General features: G+C 43.2%; 1 long non-coding RNA gene across 1 annotated transcript in view; it reads right to left on the bottom strand.

Annotated features, from left to right (window-relative positions):
• Positions 1-13,665, bottom strand: part of LOC142774451 (uncharacterized) — a 36,314-nt gene extending 22,649 nt beyond the window's left edge. Inside the window, exon 1 of the long non-coding RNA XR_012886405.1 lies at positions 13,416-13,665. This is a non-coding gene — a long non-coding RNA (uncharacterized LOC142774451). The remainder of the gene's footprint in view (positions 1-13,415) is intronic.
• Between the last annotated feature and the right edge of the window lie 852 nt (positions 13,666-14,517).

Below are 14,517 nucleotides of genomic sequence, written 5' to 3'. Positions count from 1 at the left end.
TTGACCGTGCTGTATGGGTACGGGCAGCGATCCTGACCGCACTGCATGACTACGGGCAGCAACCCTAACCGTGGCGCATGACTGCAGGCAGCGACCGTGACCGCGCCGAAAGGCTACGGTCAGCCATCCTTGACCGGGCTGCATGACCACGGGCAGTGATCCTAACTGCAACAGCACTCTGACTATGACTCAGTTAAAGATTCCTGATCGACGTTCAAGGATTCCTGATGGCCCATTAGGAGTTCTCTGACGGATTTTCCGACTGGGAAAATTCTGTCGAGATCTATGCACAGCAGGTAAAATGAAGGCTGAAGTATTCCGGGAGGAATCAAGCCATCCCCGACCGCCCCCAGCTCATAATTTATTGACTACGAAGAATTAGCCAATACAGCCAACAACCTCCTTGCCCATTCAGCCGACGAAGCCGACGACAATACAGCCGACGAAGAAGCTCCTTGCCCATTCACCTCTGTTGCAGATCCCCCTAATGAAGGAACCTACCTGGTTTAAGACGTCTGGATATAAAACGGGCGTAGCGAAACGTTATATGTATTGCGTGCTAATAGCTCTTGATATATGTTAGTAGCGCGTATATAAATGGATGTAAACATTTAAATATGAAACAAATCGGGGGTTTGAACCTCTTCGACACTACCCGCCTTCTCGCGCCAGTCAAATTTATTTATTTATTTATTTATTTACAGATACTGCAATCACCTTTGGTGATTTTAGCAGGGTGGTACATGAAGTTAGTCATGAACAAATGGCAAGTACAATGTCATATAATATATACAGGTTATACAATGTCTATAGGGCAAATACAAACTTCAACTGGCAATATCATACAATAAAAAATAGAAGACTACAATTATATAAGCATGTACAGTGGTATGTAATACGATTCAACAATTCAACTGGTTAGTGCACTTTCTAATTTCGAGGAAAACAATGCCAATGAGGGTGCTGAAACAATTGCATTAGTTAGTTTGTTCCACTCGACTATGGTGCGAGGAAAAAATGAATACTTAAAGCAATTATTGTGTGTGGGAAAGGGGGTTATGGTGAGGTCATGTCTCTGCCTGGTAGAGTGCACATTTTCTTGATTTTTTATCTTTATAGATTTGCTATTTTCCTGGCATTTCTGCAGTCTCACTTTTGTCATTTTCTTGTTAATTAGGTTAAGATGACTGGTGGCGTTTGCTTTCACGGAGACGCAAGAGCATGTTTGCGGAAAGGAAAATGAGTATTAAGGCATAGTAGAGCACCCTGCTTCTTGATTGTGAACTTAATTCTTCCGAAATCTATCCACATTTTGGTTAAAGGTACTTCAAGGTCTCATATCAGGCTTTTGCATCGCAATAAGTGAATTTCATGGCGGCATCTAAATTGGAACCATTCAATACCTTCCCGTATTTTTCCGATGGCGTCAAGGTGTGTTAAGGTCGAATGGTTGCATGCAGCGAATACGAGCCCTCCCCTCGATCGATGCTCCTTGTCGTTAACGACAACGACACGTATGAGCACCTTGGTGATGTGAATTTCATCTGAGGGGGTTATTATGCAAATTAAATATTACAGGTACACGTACCGAATTCGCACCCAGCACTAAAGGAGACGCGCTGTCAGCAGATTGCCGCGTGTTTTCCCTCACCTTTAAAAGACTTAGTGATTGCAGTACCATGCTCTGTCAGTTCGCACGATTAAATTATCTCAAAACCAACTTCCCAAAGCAACCGTAATAAAAAAGAACTTTGTCTTTTCTTTCTTTCTATCTCTATTTTTTCTTTCCTCAGTGACTTCATTAATAATTTCACTCTTTATCGCTAGGCGCACACTTGAACAACAGAGGTATTCTAATTCCCTCGGGCTTATTGCTAGCTTGGGCTGGGGCTTCATGTGTGCCCTAATTACTATACTACACTGGGAGCCCACGCACCATAACGTTCCTTTTTTTCTTTTGGTTTCTGTACACGCGACAATTGTTTCACAAAGCAGCGGAAGCCCACACTGTATATCTCCAGACAAGGAACGTACAACGACCCAACTAGCTGCAATCAAATGTTAGTGCACATTTTCTTGATTTTTTATCTTTATAGATTTGCTATTTTCCTGGCATTACTGCAGTCTCACTTTTGTCATTTTCTTGTTAATTAGGTTAAGATGACTGGTGGCGTTTGCTTTCACGGAGACGCAAGAGCACGTTTGCGGAAAGGAAAATGAGTATTAAGGCATAGTAGAGCACCCTGCTTCTTGATTGTGAACTTAATTCTTCCGAGAGCTTCTTTCATTTAGTCAGTATCTCTTGTCTTGCGTTTGTGTTACCTGGCTAGTGCTAATCGGCATACTGGGCTGGTTTTTTCAAAATAAAATATCTCATCGGAAGCTCACTTCATGTGTGGCTAGTCCCCTTATATTACAAGATGTTGCCTCACGTGATTAGTGTTTTATTTTGATGCGTTTGATTGAGTTACGCCCCCTCCCCAAAAACTTAAAATGCTCGGCGGAAGGAGTGCTGCAATGCTTGAAATGGTTCTGTTTGGTCGCTCTTTTTGTGCAGTGTTCAATTTGTGCTCTTTTCTTGGACTATTACGCTGACATCCATTTCTCCCCGGTGTACCAATAGGACGTCGGGTGAAGACTTCGAGGGCTCGTCGCCTTACAGATACGAGGTTCCTTTATCAAAGGCTTGGCTAGTACACGACAACTACGGTGGTTGGTAGCCATCGCCATGAGCCTTATGCTCGTCCAAACGAGTTAACCCACATGTGTGGTACTGCAGGACACAATAAAAAGCCTGGGGGCTTACAGGCGTGCCCAAACATCATAAAGCCGGCCCGTTTACTCACTCACAATCACGGAATGGCTCCAGTGAGCACAGCAGCAACGGAAGACGATAAAGCTGCGAGCAAGAAGCTCCGCTTAAAAGCTAATCTTTTCGACGATAAAACGTCAATTTATTACTTAGGTGATGAAGACATGGACTAAGATAAACCATTTACGCTGGTTGCCTATAAGAACAAACGAGCAGAGGGCATTCAGTCACCTTATGTCCATCAGCTGAAAGTGCTAGCTTCTGGAAACTGAATCCCAATCGAGTGTCAGCTGAAGTAGTTTCTGCTGCTAAAGAAAAAGTGCAGTCATTCAGAACGACCTGAGATGAAAGCTGCAGTGTCAGCGCTGCTTCATTAGCTTTAGCCAAGTGTCTTCTAAAGCTTTCAAATGTAAGCGGCCTGATAGTCAAGCCTTTCATCGCAGACTCATACAGTAGGAACGTTGGGAAAGTAAAACATGTTCCTCTGCAGTATTCAGATAAACAACTCCTAGAATACTTCAGAGATGCTAGGGTTATATCGGTGCGACGACAAATGAAATACTACCGCCAGGAAGATGGAGGAGTAACGTCGCGTTCACTTCCTTCAGTGATTCTGACTTTTCGAGATGACCGCCCGATTCTACGAAGAATCTACTTAGGATTCACTAGTCGCCCAGTGCAAGAATGTCTTGGTCCAGCACTTCGGTGCTATAACTGCCAGCGATTTGGACACATGGCGAAACGTTGCTGTAACACACGCCACCGGTGTAATGTCTGCTTAGAAGAACACCACCATAATGAGTGCAAGTCAGTTCTCCAGCCTAAGTGTGCAAACTGTGCAGGTAATCACGCTGCCTCATATTCAGGCTGCCCGCAAAGTAAAGCGGCTGCAAAAATGCATCGGCATGAGCCTATCTATGCAAGAAAACCGTGCCTCAATGAACCTTCTACAAACCTTGAGATTGTTCATCCTTTACGTGATCTACCTCAGCGCACACCACAACAACAGCCGACAAACACGCCAAGAGAACCACCAATAGAACCGCCAGGAACACACCCGAGAGACCACTCACAAAAAGTAGTACATTCAAGAAACCCAACTTACGCGTCAAAGCTGCGAACACCCACGTGACCTCAGCCGGAAAGTAGTAGAACCGACAGCGCCAGTGTTCGCCCCAACTACAGCCCCACCGCGATAATCTAGTGGATAAGGTACACAGCTGCTGACCCGCAGGTCGCGGGCACGAATTATGGCTGCGGCGGCTGCATTTCCGATGGAGGCGGAAATGTTGTAGGCCTATGTGCTCAGATTTGGGGGCACGTTAAAAAACCCCAGGTAGTCGAAATTTCGGGAGCCCTCCACTACGGCGTCTCTCATAATCATATGGTGCTTTTGGAACGTTAAACACCACATATCAATCAATCGATCGACCAATCGCCCCAACTACAACATCGTAACGTCACGTCGTTCTCAACAGGCCTCATAAACTGAAACATTCAATGGGAACCGAGCCTCTGCATTAGTCATGCCATTCAATCTACCAATGCTTTTCGCAGCTCTTAAGGCAATCCTGTCTGTTCTACCGGAAGCAAACAACCTGCCAGAAAAGCCCTGCTGCCTCTGGGAGCACTATTGTGCCAACAATCTGGGTCAAACCTGTGGCAAGTAACTTATTAATAAGCGCTATAAAGATGTCTCCATATACCAGTGGAATGCCAATAGTCTTCGAAGGAAGTGTGCTAACTTCCGTAAACTCCTTTTGCAATATAACTTTCCAATACTTTGCAACCCAGAGGCAGGAATGAATGATGGTGTCCAGCTCTCCAACTGCGTGATATATAAGTCATCTCGTTGAAGTGGTCCTAGCAGAGTGCATTTGTCCGTCAGAAAGAACCTACGTTCTCACCAAGTTCACTGAAGTGATTCGGACTTCCAGGAATTCGTCGCTTGCAAAGTATCCTTTGGTGAGCACTGCGTAACACTGATCAAATTTTATCTACAACCTTCAAGCCGCATTTCGGTGGAAGAGCTAACAAATATCTTCAATATTTTTAATTCATATAAGTTTATATGCGGAGAATTTAATGCGCCCAACATAATCTGGGGTAGTGATCGATGTGATGCACGTGGGAACATTGTTGAGTGTGCTGCAGGCAAATGCAATTTGACAATTTTAAATGACGGCTCCCCAACATTTCTCCAAAAGCATAATTACTCGAGTTATCGATGTCACTATGTGTTCCCAAGATCTAGTGAATTGTGTGGGATGGACAACGGATGTAGAAACACGTGGAAGTGACCATTTCGCCATTCTTATAAATTACCCATGCTTGCGAAATGACGACATCAGACGCTACAGCAAACTGACCAACTGGAAAGCTTGTCGGTACCACCTAACAAACCAAAATAGTGAGCTCACGACAGTTGAAAGCTTTACTGAATTTCTGCAATATAATGCGAATAAATGTACAAAGAAAGTCCCAATTCCAAAAGACTATGCTGCAGTCGATGGAGAGTATGAACATCTAAGAGCCATCAGACGACGTTCAGAAAGGGCATATAGACGCAGCGGAAGTTTAGAAGCATACAAAAATGCACAGAAAATCCTCAGTGTACTGCGCAGACGACTAAAAAGTTGAGGTAAACGACGCTGGCGTGATTTTTGTGACACGCTCTCTCCCCACACACCTGTTCCAAGAATTTGGCTTGTAATTCGAGCACTTAGTGGCCCTGTATCACAGAGCTTCCCATTTCGTGCTCTTGCTGTAGCCTTGGACAAACCGGAAGTTGTTGTAGCAGATGAATTTTGTCAACTTATCAGTAGGATCGCCGCCTCACAATGTGCCTTATTTGATAATTCTGTCACGTTAGCCAGCCAGAAAATTATGCTTGCTTTTGGGCCCAGCATCCTCAACTAGACCCTGTATTTACGTTAAGGGAGCTGCATTGTGCTATAGCATGATGTCAAAATTTGGCCTCTGGAGCGGACGCCATTACGTACAATATGCTAAAAAACCTTGGTCCACAGGCACAGCTATTCTCTTAGATATTTACAATAATCTATGGATGCAAGAAATTGTACCCGAGCCTTGGAAGTCTGCTCGCATCATTCCGATCTTAAAACCAGCAAAGGCGCTCTTGCACCTTATAAGACGAGCTTCGGTTCAATTAAAGTCAGTTGCGAGTGTGCGCTTTTATGAGTCTCTTCTTTCGTTTTTTAAGTTTGCGCCAACGATGTTTTGCACAGTTACACACCAACTAGCCCGACAGCATACGTTACTGAACCTTGAAACCTTCCACCAAACTAGTCTGACAAGCTGTCTATGCAAGCTAATGGAAAAAAATTATTTATGCGCGTCTTCAATGGTGGTGCAAAAGAACTGGTGTATTCTCCAACTACTTAACAGGTTTTAGGAAACAGAGATGCACAATGAATGCAATACCGGTCATAGTAACGTATGTGGAGCATGAACGCGCCTTTGGTAGTTTTACGATCACAGTGTTCTTAGACATCAAAAAGGCATTTGACACCGTCAGTCACTGCTGAGATTATTGGAACTGAGACTGTCCGGCAGGACTTTGTGGTGGGTATCTAAATTTTTATCAGGTCGCAAAATATTCATTCAGGCGAGCAAAGAAAAAAGTGTGGAACACGACGTCAGACAGGGAGTGCCGCAAGGAAGCGTACTCAGCTCTTTTCTTTTCAACTGTGTTATGGCTGATTTAGCCAAAAGACTGCCTTCCAGGTTGAAATGCTCCTTATGTGCAGATGATGTGTGCATTTGGGCATCTGGCATGGACATACGGTTAATTCAGATAACATTGCAAGACAACCTAAACATTATCAACAAGTTTTTAAAAGAAAGATGACTGAGCTTATCGCACGCAAAGACAGCTGTATTGCCTTTCACCCGTAAGAAGTTAAAAAACTTCAATCTCAATTTAGAAGGAGAACCACTAATGATTGTGACACAGCATCGGTTTCTCGGAGTAATACTTAATAGGCAGCTATCATGAGCACCTCACACAAAAAAACTCGAAAAGGAGGTAAATACGCTAGTGAATATACTCCGCAGAAATGCTGGAACATAATGGGGTGGATCTGTATCATCCATGCTCGCAGCTCATAGTGCTTCAATACGACAAAAAGTTCCATATTCTGCAACACTCTTACACGGCCTTTCGTGCACTTCAGAGGAGCGACTTCAAAGACTATTAGCTAGGGGACTGCGCGTCTTCATAGGTATTCCACGAGCGACTCCCAGCAGCCTTCTCATAGCAGAGACTCGACAACCACCCTTTCTAGTCATGAGGACTATCGAAACATGCCGCCAGTTTTTTCGCTTACAGACGCAGCACAAGGACCACCCATTGGCACTGGAGATTTTACGAAATGATAAAAGTAAAACTCATAAAGATATACAGAGTAAAGTAGATATATTACCAATAAATGAATGTCGGAGTTTTGAAATGAATTTTCCTCCATTGCTGCTTGCGATACCAAGCATTGAATTCTCAGTGGATGGCATTATCAGAAAGAGAGACATGTTCATCCAAGCTGCTCAACAACTAGCTTTTTATCAGATACAAATACGTACACATATACACAGATGGCTCAAGTATTACAACGTCTTCAACATCGGCATTTATTATACCAAAGCTCAACATTCAGGAATCGTTTAAACTATGTTGCATGACGTCATCTACTACAGCTGAGCTATTCTGTCTGAGCCTTCACTCTTCTGTGTGAGCCTTCGCTTCTGTGCGAGCCTTCGCTATTCTGTGGGATATAAAGTTTATAAACTCGGCAGCAGACGCTAGAAAACGGGTACTTTTCAGTGACTCACAGGCCTCATTAAGATCACTCTTCACTACAAACACGACAGTAATAAGTGATAGTATGACATACGAAACGCTCAAAGAGCTCACCAAAGCAAACAAGGCGTAACATGAAATCAAACTCCAGTGCATACCTGGCCATTGCAACATTCCTGGAAACACAGCTGCCGATGAAGCAGCACGACAAGCACATCGTAAAGACGTTACTGTTTCTTTACAAATATCGAAAAATGAATATCATAGTAGTATAAAGACTACAACTTTCCGAATGAGCGAAACTGCTTGGTTTGACCAAAGTACAAAGAACTGCGATTTATATCACATCGATTCATTTATTGAATTCAAAATTACGCTGGCATTAGATAGAAGTATTGAAACTCTAATTCACTGATTTAGGATAGCCACCGCATACACAAAACATTTTTTTTGCACAAAATTGGCAGAGCTGAAACTCCGAAATGCGAATGTAGATTTATAGGTGAAGACGTATGTCACCTTCTCATAGACTGCCCACAGCATGACACGCCAAGACGACGTCTTAAATTTGAACTGTTGGCAATAGACCGCGGACCTTTAAGCATGAAGAAACTTCTGGGCCCGTGGCCATCTGGAGTTTTACAATCGCACGCTTTAAAAGCATTAAGACGGTTTTTACAAGACAGTGGAATCGCTGACAAGTACTAAGAAATACCGAACTTTCCTTTGAATAACACATGTACTTATTATGTGCAGTATCATGTGACACCCATCATGTGTGGGTTACGAAGTGAATGTCGTGTCGACTATTATGTACGCACGAGCGAATACATCTTCATAACGGCCAGACGTGTGTTCTGCTGTTTTGTGCTGGGTGGACCGAATATTAACGAGGGACATTATCAGAGACTTCATCCGTTGACTTTCGAATATTTCCTTATCATTATGTTGTGATATGTGCGTATACGTGTGTATTTGCATATCTGTGCCCGAGTGTTCTATTTTCCATGCACTGCTTTGTATGTTTTAATCCAAGATACGTGTTCAAGCTTCACTCCATAGCTAAAGAGTAGCCGGTGCCATAATGATGCGCAAACATCTCCTTATATATCATATCAATAAAAAAAAGAAATGGTTCACGGTTGACTGCGCTCATTTGTGAAGATTACGCACAGGAAGAGAGTGATAACGTTTTTTCAAAAGTTTTCGTCCACGCTAATACAAACGCTAACACATTTGAGTCCGCATGCATAAGTACTGACGTTCCTAAGCGCAGATCAGTTTATCGACTGCCGACGCTCTCTCCACCGCTATGCGTGTTCAGTGTGTATTGGTGTAGTTTTACTTTTTCTTTCCAGAGAGGGTCGCCCAAATAAGGAGTTTAACTTTGAATGTGGCGACTGCTCTTTTCGTCATTATTATGACTACGCGACAATAAATTTACGAAGTTAAATATTTTAAAAATCAGACAAGCAGACTAAACCCAACACATTCTCGTGGTCCACTTTCGACACGATATAGCATTAAATAGCTCGTTTCGCCGAAATAAGTGACGGTTTTCTGGACACTTCAGAAAATAAGACAAAAACGAGAGTTATATGTGGGAAGTACTATCCCTTCAAAAATTGAGCACTGGACATGGCTCTGAGGAGCCTACCCAGCTGTCCCTCACGTGACTACAACAGTAGTGTCGATGATGTGAACAGAAGAAACATTTTTGCACTCTTACGTCCTACCATTGAGCTTCAGTTATTACAAAGTGAGCCAGGAAAATAGGAGGTAAGCATACAGAAGAAAAAAAGGATGTTAAAAAATAAGTTGATACGCGGCGTATGCTATCATCTTGGTAGGACGCAACAGTACCATCGTTTTTCCTCGAAGTACCACACTTTTAGAAACATGGACATGTTTATAGGGTGGCTGCATTTCTTTCCTGTTTCAATCAACCACTCACTAATGGCTGCATACAGATGCAGCTTGGATGGGGTTCCGTTCCCAAACGAGCAGCTGAGTACGCTGAGATTCTTCAGTTTCTACAGGTTGTTTTCTGTCACTTTCATTTATTTAATTATTGATTTTTTCTCTTCTTGTAATTCTCACTGCATCTGGGCTATAAAATGCCCCTCGGCTGATGAGTCTTCTAGGGCTCGGGTCAGGTTATAAACTTTACACAGAGTTGTCTTGAGTGCTTGTTTCGCTAGCAGCGTCTACCCCTGCCTATCCCGTCATCCACGATTGCACTTTATCCAGAAGAGCGAAAGCAATGGTACTTTTCTGTCTTATTTATTCTTACAGAAGTACCGCTGCTTGTTGACAATAACCTTCCATTGCCGTTCTAACGTCATTTCCATCGTCGTGTTTTATTTCACACACGAGACGCAGAACAACCAGTATTAAGCATGCCAGGCTAATGGCTTGCTCCTCACGCACTGCATTTATTTATACCGTTGAAAAAATAACGCCTGTTTCAGCTTTTCCGCTCTTATCCGGGCAACCACGCTCAATTTCATCGTAATGTTTTCGGCCTGTAAGGCAAACAAATGAGTAGTTTGTTAACAATGAGAGTTAAGTTTTGAGAGAGCTTATAAAGGCGGAGTCGCTACAATTGCGGCGTGAAACTTAGTGACATCGAGAAACAACAGCCCAAGAGGAGAGCTTACAAGCTTCACCTAACGATTTGATTACAAGTTTTAAGACGTTTTGTGCTGATTCCACTTTGTAACCTGGTTTTCAAGATGTTCGGGCAAATTTGAGTAAAGTCATAATTTTTGTGCGAATCACTCACTGTATTCATACAATTTAGTGATTTGTAATCCGTATTCGCTCGCGGGCTTCTGTCTAAGGAGTATTCGCAATCAATTCAGAATAAAATAACGACGGCCTAAACCATAAGAATACAAAAATCATGTTGACACAGCGAGCAAACTATAGTGACGTTAGCCCCACCGCGTTGGTCTAGTGGCTAAAGCACTTGGCGGCTGACCCGCAGGTGGCGGGATTGAATCCCGGCTGTGGCGGCTGTATTTTTTACGGAGTCGAAAATGCTGTAGGCCCGCGTGCTCAGATTTAGGTGCGCGTTATTCACCCCAGGTGGTCGAAATTTCCGGAGCCCTTCACTACCGCGTCGCTCATAATCATATAGTGGTTTTCGAACGTGAAAGCTCACATATCAATCAATCAATTATTCAATCAATCAATCAATCAATAGTCGTGTTAGTAATGTAGTTTTATGTATTAAAACGCAGAATAATTCATTGCAAATGCTGTAAGGTTAAACTAGACATGCTCAATGAAATTTTAAAAAATTAATTGCCTTTTTTGTGGTAAAAAATGGCAGCATATCCACGGAGTGAATGATGGAGAGTGGGGCGGAACATCCATCTGTCCATTTGTTCTAGCTTCCGTCCATCCATGCGTCCGTCTGTGTGACCGTTCGTGCGTTCATTCGCCCGTCCTCGCATGCGTCTGTTCGTGCATCCGCACGTCCATCTGTGCGTCCGTCCCTGCGTTCGTCCATGCATCCGCCCCTGCGTCCGTCCATGCGTCCATTCGTCGGTGCAGCCATCCGTGAGTCCGTCGATGCATCTGTGTGTATGTCGGTTCGTCTATCTATTCAACACTCCAAGTAACACCATCTCGCATATTTTCATCATATATATATAGTCCTTGGAATGTCCGCCATCCAGCGGACATTCCAAGGACTGAATGAGAGGAGGCACACGCATACTTTCTTACGGCTTGCGCTCCGTGTCAACTTCCCATCTTTAACCACCTCGAGTTCATGGTATATACTAGTTCACTGTATTCATGGCATTGCGGCCCAACGCTTGCTAAACCTTTCTAAAACCAAGGAGGTTACGCCCAGCGGGTATAACGTAGCAACCCTTTCTTGTCAGATAGTGCTTATTGTACATGCTAGTGACTGCTAAGGGGGAATGAGAGACAGGAAAATTCGGGTTTTAGTTAACGCGAACGCTGTGAATTTTTTATTGTTCAACAACGCACAGAAGAAATCTCTCACCGGCACCACCTTAGAGGTCAAAATGTAAGACTGGTTACACACTACGACTACTACTACGACTACAAAGAACGAATGGGTGCCGCTATAAGGGGCTTCGCCTTAAAAAACTAATAAATAACAAAGGAATCCAATAACGTTTCGATCAATTTCTCAGTTGCATGCGATTAGTATTACCATGCGTTTTTGTACAGTAGCAACTGATAGTGCGAGTATACTTTTGCCTTCACGTTGCTTAACGTTGGTGTATTAGGTGATTTTTTTTAAGATTTAAGGCACCTTTGTGTCATGCGCATTGTTTCGTTCTTTTATTCTTAATTTGACATCGTTACTCTTTCCACTTTTCTGCTGCACACGAAATACAGACACCCAGCTACTGTATTATGACAATCGATCAACTTATATTTCTGCATGTCACACCAGAAGACGAATAGGTCACGTCATCAAGGAACCCTGCCTTCGCAAGTATCAGCGCAAACAATCGCCTGCAGGATCAATTGCTGCCAAAATTTTAAGATGTCACAAAATATTTTCCTTTTGGGTAGTTGTGAGACGCGAGTGGCATTTAGTTTCTTTTTTTCTCGCTTTTTCTTCTTCGTCTTTTTTTCTCACCGCTGTAATTTTCCCCTTATTTGTTTTTTTTTACTAGAATTGAATTCATAAAACTAGCTTTTCTTTAAAGAAGAGGCAGTGAGAGGAAAAAAAAAGAACTTTATTCACAGCACAACGACTTTGCCGCAGCTAGTGGGCCTGTCTACATGCGCAGAGGGGTTCTCGTGAAAACTCTCCTTTTCCTCTTTTCCAGCAAGCTGAATCTGTTCATGCTCTCTTGAACAACTTCTCCAAGGCCACTTGGGCAACGCTGCCATTCGTTAAATTGAAATATTTTTAAATGTTGCTCGCGTCTTGTGAAGAGGACTAAGAAAAGCTGACTGATTTGTAAGTAAGGCGAAACTCGGTCAGAAGAAGTAAAACTAAAGTTTTTTTTTATTCACACGAGCCGCACTAAGACAGACATGCACGAACGTGAACAATAAATCTGCAAAAACTGTGTTTTTTCCCAACAGAAATATGCACATAATGAGAAAACAATTATTCAAGAATATCAGAATCCGTTCAATAATTGATACTATAGACGAGTAGGTTGTGTCGTACTTGACTGAATCATGTATTTTATGTCAGCCAATATAATTTATTTCACATCTGGAGAACCAAACAAGGCCGAAGTTCAGGGGAAGATAGAGACGTGAAGCCACGAGAAACAGGTGAGCTGCAATTGCCGCTGGAGAAATGTGTTTCTGAAAGCTGACTTGTTTTCGGCAAGGCGAGATTGTTCAAGGCGGAACATTTTTTGCTTAAGAAAGAAATGCCCACATTTCACAACGTTGGCTCCGGTGCATTCCCTGTTCAACTATTTTTCGAAGTACCAGTGGGTTTATTACGTTTATTTTATTGACGCTATTAGAAAAAGAGGCCCGCAGTGTTTCAAGCTGGCTGTAGGCCTTTCCATGAACAACAAGAATGCTACACTTGCTTCACAACGCTTGACCAATATGCCAAAAGTGAAGTATGAACAAACTCTGTAGCCGATTCAATACGCGTTCTAACATATCATGAAACATTTACCTTGTGAGCAGCAAGTAGGCTGTCGTCATCACGAATTGGTCAACTCTGTGCTCATGTCAGTCCAGTCACGCTTGCAGAAAACTGAGTTCACTGATGCACTCATGCAAAATTAATACCTAACAAATTAAAGAACTTGTGCTTACCCATCTTTAGTAGGAATCCTCGAAGGCCTTGGCAGAACGAAAAATCACCTCCGAGCCGCGCAATCACCTCCGAACACACCTCCGAACCGCGCAATACATGTGATGCCACGACTTTGCCATCTTCGTCAAGTGCATGTTTTGCCTGATTCACCAAGCCTACTGCGGCTTCCGTTCACTGCACGCCACTTCCCATGTCTTATCTTTGCCGTATTTATGCTTGGCACGCCAACCGAGCGTGGCAGCCGAGCGCGATCCAACTTGAGGTATATGTAAACTGGTAGCGTAACTTCCAGAGAAGCCCATATATCTAGTAGTTACCGGCTCACCACCATCGCCATCTACGTGTAGAGAAGACAACTAACAATAACAAAAAGAAATATGACGTCACAACCAGAAGCGGTAGAAACGTCGTGCCTTTTCCCTGCATGGCACGAAATTGAGAGCTTTTTTAATTGCTGACTTTTTACTAACCTTTATATTTACATGATTTTATTGCGCCTCATGGTTCGCTAATTGCGTGTACGAAAAAAAACAGGAAGGCGGACCGGAAAGATTAAGGAAACAAAGTTGTTTTATTATTAACCAAATAGAGTACTTGCAATATACACCGAAAACTTCACGAAAGGAATTCTTACAGAACGTTTCATGAGCCCAATAGCATAATAGTTCGAAAATTTATTTTGCCCAAATGTGGAAAACCACTGCAGCGAGACAGCAGCCTTCAGAATAATTCTTTGGCAACCGTTGAGTGCATGCAGTGTCTTGGTGCTAAGAGTGTATAATTCACCGTCACCAAAGGCGAGGGAACGCCGGTCGGGAGCCGGTGAAGACAATAGGTATAGTCACAGGAGTGGCGATCTACACATTCTGTGACCAAGTTCAACTCCGGAATGTCACGCTGGAGAGCAGCATATCGGGAATCAAAGTACGAAAGGCACGCACGAAAGCCCCACGCAATAGTGAACGTTGCCTCGTTGACCCGGCAGTGCGCAAAACAAGTCCGAATAACAGATTGCCTGTATGCACCCTCATATACACCCCCATTCAGGACACTCCACCGAAAAATCAGGCAATCCACCATTTCAAGTGCCAGCTAAAACCT

The sequence above is a fragment of the Rhipicephalus microplus genome, chromosome 10 (genome assembly GCF_043290135.1).
Source record: "Rhipicephalus microplus isolate Deutch F79 chromosome 10, USDA_Rmic, whole genome shotgun sequence".
Taxonomy (NCBI): domain Eukaryota; kingdom Metazoa; phylum Arthropoda; class Arachnida; order Ixodida; family Ixodidae; genus Rhipicephalus; species Rhipicephalus microplus.
Note: the sequence above shows the minus strand (reverse complement) of the source record. Positions and strands in the feature narration are given on the sequence as shown.